Below are 8117 nucleotides of genomic sequence, written 5' to 3'. Positions count from 1 at the left end.
AGAAGACCTTTTTCTCCAGCTCTTCCTCTCTCTATCTGTAGCTCTGCCTCTCAAATAAATAAATAAAATCTTTTTAAAAAGATATGATATTCATACTATTTTTAAAGTATGAGATTTAAATTTATTTGCAGGGAGTGGAGAGATATACAGGTAGATAGATGATCGATCGATAGATAGATGGATAGATAATCTCCCATGCCTTAGTTTTCTCCTCAAATGCCTACAACAGCCAGGGCTGGACCAGGCTGAAGTGGGGGAGCCCAGAACTCAATCTCAGTCTCCCATATGGATGGCAGGGATGCAAATACTTGAGTCAATGCTTGCTGCCTCCCATGGGGTGAAATTGGAGTGGCTAGATGAGCTAGTACTTAAACTCAAGCATTCTGCTATGGAATGCCAGTGTCTCAAGAGGCACCTTCACTTGCTGTGCCACATGTCTGCCTGTAAAGCATGAGGTTTCAAAGGTTGAAACCTTTTAAGTATTTTTAGTCAGGTAAGTCTTCTTCCTGTACTATTTTCAGGCAATACTGTGTATAAATGGAAATATGGATACTGACTAATATGGGCACCAAAAGCCCTGGGTGGGCCAGTCTAGAAAGGGGGTGTATCCACCAATAGAAGCATGCAATTGCATTTCCAACATAATCAGCTGCCTGAATTCCATGCCTAACTTAGGCAATGCATTTTCATCTGTTAGTAATTAGGAGTTATTTTAAAATGTTCCCTGGTTCTTTCTTCAGCATTACCTATAAATCAAATTATAGAAAAATAAATTTGATTTTGAAATCATTGGGGGAATATTTCCTTTTTTTTGTGTGTATTTTGTTGGTATGCTGAATTTGCAGACATGGAAAAGGAAACATGAGAAATACAATGAATTTGACTTAAAAAAAAAAAACCAACAGGAAAGTAGAAGCAGAAACATGAATTAGAAAGAACACTATATGAAGCATGGAAGAATAGGTTCCATTGATTTAAAATCTGAGCATAAGAAAATATAGAATTACTAAGATCTTAAGGAAAAGTGTGATTTTATACTGTACAAAGAAATCTTTAGCTTTATGAAGGTTAAATTATTTTATTTCATTAGTCCCCAGTACTTTAAAGTGATTTAATTTATAAGAATTTAAATTTCATGCAGCTGTTGAGGAACAATTTAGTTCAATAAAATAAAATAAACCCATAGTATCAAAGAAATTCTCTCCGTCATTCTTCAAGTATACCCTGTATATTCACCCTTTTTTGTTTGCCAGGCTTACCCTAGTCTGGAAAACTTTTCATCTCAACAATTCTGGAGATTTAATACCTCCCACCCCAAGGAAGTTCCATTTGGAATTCCCCTCACCCCCCCCTTTTTTTTTTTTGCTCAAACTCCAATCTGTTCTAGTCCTGACAGCATTTGTTTTACCTTTATATATATATTCAGGTCAGTTATTCTCACCTTACCTTGCCACTGAATTACTTGTAAGATGTAACCTCTATGTCACTCTGTCACTCAAAGTGCCTAAAATCAGAGTTTACATATAATAGAGAATATGAAGATGATGACAGTGGGGCATCCTAGATTTTAGACTAAACCTGGGTTAAATATCAAAAATTTTAAACAAAAAAAATGGGAGTAGTTTTAAGGTTTAAAGTGGGCTTTGAGTCACATGGCTGAGTTTGAATCCTAGGTCTGTCATCTACACACTGTGTGACTTCAAACAGATTACTCAAATTTTCAATGCATCCTTATCTACCTGCATAACAGGTAGATAATATTTATTGCCACATGGGATTATTAGTTATGCCAAAAGAGACACATAAAACATAACTGGCATGTAAGTTCTTGGTCTTGTGTTATAAATTATGATTGTTAATAAATGCCTATTGTTAAATTATTTACAATAATGTACAAACAGGACTATAGTCTCATTATGTTAAATGAGAGTAATGACTTACAAACAAGACCTGTAGCTTGATTCTAATACTGCAGTGATGATATTGGTTATTTTATTTTTTCCTGTACTCCTTTTAAAAGAATGTTTTCTGTTGCCTACCAGCATAAATTCTATATTGTTTCTTCAAAGATGCATTGAAGTAGATCATATAATTACACAAAACTAGATTAAAAATGTGATTTGTCTTAAATTTATGTCTCATTTCAACCATGAACTATGAAAAATATAAACAGAAACGTCTGTGGACACGTCTGGGAGTTTTCTGATGAGCTGATGTTGCACACTGAGTTCACTGGCAACACTGGTCATCTTCAGATGCTGAGGTGGAGTCTTGGTTTCGAATTGTTATGGATCAACACTTGTGAAAGGAAGGGAGAGGAAGCAGAATGGGTAAGGGAGGAGTAGACCTGTCAAATAGGCCACCTTGACCTTGGCAACCTGGTAGAGATCTCTGGGACAGGTATTGTCCAACTGAGTGTCCCCACTTAGTTTAATTTTTATTTTATTTTATTTTATTTGTTTTTTTATTTTTTGACAGGCAGAATGGACAGTGAGAGAGAGAGACAGAGAGAAAGGTCTGCCTTTTGCCGTTGGTTCACCCTCCAATGGACACCACGGCCGGCGCACCACACTGATCCGATGGCAGGAGCCAGGTGCTTCTCCTGGTCTCCCATGGGGTGCAGGGCCCAAGCACTTGGGCCATCCTCCACTGCACTCCCTGGCCACAGCAGAGAGCTGGCCTGGAAGAGGGGCAACCGGGACAGAATGCGGCGCCCCGACCGGGACTAGAACCCGGTGTGCCGGCGCTGCAAGGCGGAGGATTAGCCTAGTGAGCCGCGGCGCCGGCCATTTAGTTTAAATATTAATTGTGGACTTCTGTGTTTTACACATATTATCACATTTAATACTAAGAACATTCCAAGGTAGTAATATTATTGGTCTTATATTTGTTTTATCCTTAATTTTTCCAGGGAGGAATCTGAGGCACCTAGAAGTGTTTCTCCCAAGAACACACAGCTGGAAATTTAATCTCTGGCAGTCTGATGCTAGAGCCTGATGAATCAAACAGGATGAGCATCCCTATTCTGAACATATGAAATCCAAAGTGATCCAAAGTCTAAAACATTTGAGTGCCAACATGAGGTCACAAATGAAAAATTACACACCTAAAATTCATGTGATGGATTATAGTTGAAAAGCAGGTGCTTTTTTTAAAAAAAAATACTGTATAAAATTATCTTTAGGCTATATATGTAAGACATACATGAAACATGAATGAATTCTGAGTTTAGAATTCAGCCCAGAGGCCAATGTTGTGGCACAGGGGTACAGCCACTGCCTGCAATGCTGGTATCCCGTATGGGCACCTGTTTGAGTCCTGGCTGCTCCACCTGCTGTTGTCCTGGAAAAAGCACTGGAAGATGGCCCGAGTGTTTGGGCCCCTGCACCTACATGGGAGATCCAAAGAAGCTCCTGATTCCTGGCTTTGGCCTGGCCCAGAGTTGGCTGTTCCAGCTATCTAGGGAGTGAACCAGAGGATGGAAGATTCTCTCTCTCTCTCCCTCCCCCCCCAACTAAGCTTCAAAATAAATAAATAAATAATTTAAAAAAAGAATTCAGTCTAATTCCCAAGATATCTCATTATATGTATGTGAATATGCTAAAATTTTAAGAAGTCTGAAATAGGAAACATTTACTTCTGATCCCAAGCATCTTGGATAGTGATACTCAACCTACATGTTTCAGAGAAAGAAAAGTTTTGATGCCTTCAACAATCTAGGTCAGCAGACCTATATGAATTTAATTCCAAGAAAATGAAATAAATCACAGCTTGAATTTTATAGACACTCTTCATAAATTCATGGAGAGGATCAGTTTAGTATACATTAAGTAAAGATTTCAACAGTTTGCACCCCCATAAAAACACAAAGTGAAATATATTGTTTGAGTACTCGTTATAGCATTAAATCTCAATACACAGCACATTAAGGACAGAGATCCTACATGAGGAGTAAGTGCACAGTGACTCCTGTTGTTGACTTTACCAATTGACACTCCTGTCTATGGCATCAGTAATCTCCCTATGCTCCAGTCATGAGTTTCCAAGGCTATGGAAGCCCTCTGAGTTCTCCGATTCTTATCTTGTTTAGACAAGGTCATAGTCAAAGTGGAGGTTCTCTCCTCCCTTCAGAGAAAGGTACCTCCTTCTTTGAAGACTTGTTCTTTCCACTGGGATCTCACTCGCAGAGATCTTTTGCCAGAGTGTCTTGGCTTTCCATGCCTGAAATACTCTCATGGGCTTTTCAGCCAGATCCGAATGCCTTTAGGGCTGATTCTGAGGCCAGAGTGCTATTTAGGACATCTGCCATTCTATGAGTCTGCTGAGTATCTCACTTCCCATGTTGGATCACTCTCCCCTTTATTTATTCTATCGGTTAGTGTTAGCAGGTACTAGACTTGTTTATGTGCTCCCTTTGACTCTTAGTCCTTTCATTATGATCAATTGCGAACTGAAATTGATCACTTGGAATAGTGAGATGGCATTGGCACATGCCACCTTGATGGGATTGAATTGGAATCCCCTGGTATGTTTTTAACTCTACCATTTGGGGCAAGTCAGCTTGAGCATGTCCCAAGTTATACATCTCTTCCCTCTCTTATTCCCACTCTTATGTTTAACAGGGATCACATTTCAGTTAATTTTTAACACTTAAGAATAACTGTGTATTAATTACAGAATTAAACCAGTCATACTAAGTAGAACAGACAAAAAAACTACTAAGAGGGATAATGTATTAAGTTGTTCATTAACAGTCAGGGCTATGCTGATCAAGTCACCATTTCCCATAGTGTCCATTTCACTTCAGTAGGTTTCCTTTTTGGTGTTCAGTCAGTTGTCACCGATCAGGGAGAATATATGGTATTTGTCCCTTTGGGACTGGCTTATTTCACTCAGCATGGTGTGTTCCAGATTCCTCCATTTTGTTGCAAATGACTGGATTTCGTTGTTTCTTACTGCGGTATAGTATTCTAAAGAGTACATATCCCATAATTTCTTTATCCAGTCTACCGTTGATGGGCATTTAGGTTGGTTCCAGGTCTTAGCTATTGTGAATTGAGCTGCAATAAACATTAGGCTGCAGACTGCTTTTTTGTTTGCCAATTTAAATTCCTTTGGGTAAATTCCAAGGAGTGGGATGGCTGGGTCGAACGGTAGGGTTATCTTCAGGTTTCTGAGGAATCTCCAGACTGACTTCCATAGTTGCTTGACCAGTTTGCTTTCCCACCAACAGTGGGTTAGTGTCCCTTTTTCCCCACATCCTCGCCAGCATCTGTTGTTGGTAGATTTCTGAATGTGAGCCATTCTAACCGGGGTGAGGTGAAACCTCATTGTGGTTTTGATTTGCATTTCCCTGATTGCTAATGACCTTGAACATTTTTTCATGTGCCTGTTGGCCATTTGGATTTCCTCTTTTGAAAAATGTCTATTGAGGTCCTTGGCCCATCTCTTAATTGGGTTGTTGGTTTTGTTTTTGTGGAGTTTCTTGATCTCTTTGTAGATTCTGGTTATTAACCCTTTGTCTGTTGCATAGTTTGCAAATATTTTTTCCCATTCTGTCGGTTGTCTCTTCACTCTCCTGACTGTTTATCAACTCCCAACTTGACTCTCACTGGGATTAAACATGACAATAGGTCTGATCTGATTTCATCATCATTTAAAAAAATCATCTATTATTTTTCACTTTATGTTTCTGTGTGAGAGCAAACTGTTGAAATCCTTACTTAATGTATACTAAGCTTATCTTCTGTATATTAAGATAATCGAAAATGAATCTTGATGTGAATGGAAGGGGAGAGGGAGTGGGAAAGGGGAGGGTAGTGGGTGGGAGGGACGGTATGTGGGGGAAGCCATTGTAATCCATAAATCGTACTTTGGAAATTTATATTCATTAAATAAAAGTTAAAAAAAATTCATGGAGAGATAAGTGTAAGAAGTGGACAGATAATATTTTACAAAAAGATAAGGGGGAAGAGGTTAGGCATGTTAATCATAAATTAGAAACTCTAAAAATGAAAACAATGCTTACCAACCCAAAATCATTTCACTAAAAATGAGTCTCACCAACCAAATATGTTCCTTTATCCATCTGTTTATGCTTCGATGCATAATTGCAGGACTGAGCTGTAAATGGCGCTATTGTACTCTGTGGTTAAAATGATGAAAAAGATCTTGAGATGCGCTTGGCTCAGAGAGTGCCTGTGGCTCCGCGTTCTCGTCGTGGTCCTGTGGTCAGCCGTCTCTGCGTGGTGCTAAGCAAGGCCCCTGCTCCAGGCCCGCATCGTCATGGCCGCGATTCCCGAGTTGCTGCAGCTCCAGGAGGAGGACCGCAGCAAGCTGAGATCTGTGTCTGTGGACCTGAATATTGATCCCTCACCTCAGACTGACATACCTGATGCACTCAGCGGAGAGATGAGGTGCACACCAAGACCACACTGCCCACGTTTCCGAGCCCAGAGTTTTCTGTTACAAGGCAGCATGAAGACTTGGTGTGGCTACGTGACACTCACTGAAACAACAGAGCATGCTGGGCTTATTGTTCCACCTGCACCTGCAAAGCCTGACTTCGATGGCCCTCGTGAGAAGATGCAGAAACTCGGAGAGGGTGAAGGGCCTATGACCAAGGAAGAATTTGCCAAGATGAAACAGGAACTGGAGGCCTAAGTGTCAGGTGGAAAAACACCAAAGAAATGTGGCTTTTTCAAAAGTGTGGTGTTAAGGAGGTAGATAACTTCTTTGAGCAAGGGAAGACCTTCCTCATTAACTATTACAACAGGATCAAGGACGCCTGTGGGAAAGCTGACAAGATGACCAGGTCTCATAAAAATGTTGCAGACGACTATATCCACACTGCAGCTTGCTTGCACAGCCTGGCTTTTGAAGAGCCAGCAGTCATCAAGAGTACCTGTTGAAGGTTGCTGAGCTGTTTGATAAACAGCAAAGTAGAGAGTCGAGTCTCATCAGACGAAGAGTTAAAGCTCACAGAACTCCTCCGTTACTACATGCTCAGCACAGAGCTGCAAAGGACCTCTCATACAGACGTACCAAGACCCTTATTAACTATGAGAACGCAAACAAAGCTCTGGATAAAGCCAGGTTGAAAAGCAGAGATGTCAAGTTGGCAGAGGCACACCAAAAGGAATGCTGCCAGAAATTTGAAGAGCTTTCTGAATCTGCGAAAAAAGAATGGATAAATTTCAAGCAGAAGAGAGTGGCAGCACTTAGAAAGAATCTAATTGAAATGTCTGAACTGGAAATAAAGCATACCAGGAATAATGTCTCCCTCTTGCAGAGCTGCATTGACTTGTTGAAGAACAACTGATCTACCTTTACTCTGAAGGAAGGAAGTGAATGTGAAAGAAAACCAGCATCACTTGCATTTAAATCATTACCATGGAAGACTTATTAGCTTTGACGTTAGTTAAAATTATGTGAACTATTTTGATTTCTAAAAATCTTAACACTTAACCATGTTGGTTTAAAAATATTTTTATTGCATGCTATTTGGATATAACTAATCTTTTCCTTATGTATTCAATGCCTCAAAGTGGGCAAGATATAAATACTGGATTCTTCTGTAGTTTGTCTTTCATTACCAAGAGGGTATAGGAGACATGTGCCTTCTGGGAACCAATAGAAGCAATCACCCGGAACTTGTTTCTCCATGTGCTCATGTCCACACAAACTGATTTTGTCGGAGAGGCGCCAGTTCCAACAAATAGGTAACAGACATTCCATTCCTTAATTACATAGTTCTCACTCTTTGTTACTCATGTTTCTTGAGTCACCTGAAGTGTTTGTATTAGAATAAGGGCAAGAAAATCTCATTTGTCTTTGTGTACCCTTTGCAGCTCCATTTTTATAGTTGAGATGAAATATTTGAGGAGAGAGCTATATCTTGGGGTACCCATAGACATGGCTACATGAAGGAAGACTCTGCCTGCTAGTGGTTGGGGGGTGGTGAATGTGTTTTTGGACTTTTGTCTTCCATAAAGCATATAGTGAACAAGAAAAAAAATAAAAAGATGAAAAAGAAAATTGACTCTAACTTTAGAATTAGGCAGAATGTATCATTGCTTTCATGACATAGCTTGAATAGGATTTTTATCTTCATTTGC

At 39.7% G+C, this 8117-nt stretch overlaps 1 pseudogene; it reads left to right on the top strand.

The window, feature by feature from the left end:
• The first annotated feature begins 6267 nt into the window (after positions 1-6267).
• LOC100356117 (sorting nexin-5-like) lies at positions 6268-7596 on the top strand (annotated as a pseudogene).
• The last annotated feature ends 521 nt before the right edge of the window (positions 7597-8117 follow it).

This window comes from Oryctolagus cuniculus, chromosome 5, assembly GCF_051225735.1.
Source record: "Oryctolagus cuniculus isolate XC-2025 breed Fujian yellow rabbit chromosome 5, ASM5122573v1, whole genome shotgun sequence".
Taxonomy (NCBI): domain Eukaryota; kingdom Metazoa; phylum Chordata; class Mammalia; order Lagomorpha; family Leporidae; genus Oryctolagus; species Oryctolagus cuniculus.
The sequence above is the reverse complement of the archived record's forward strand: the minus strand, read 5'-3'. Positions and strand labels throughout refer to the sequence as shown.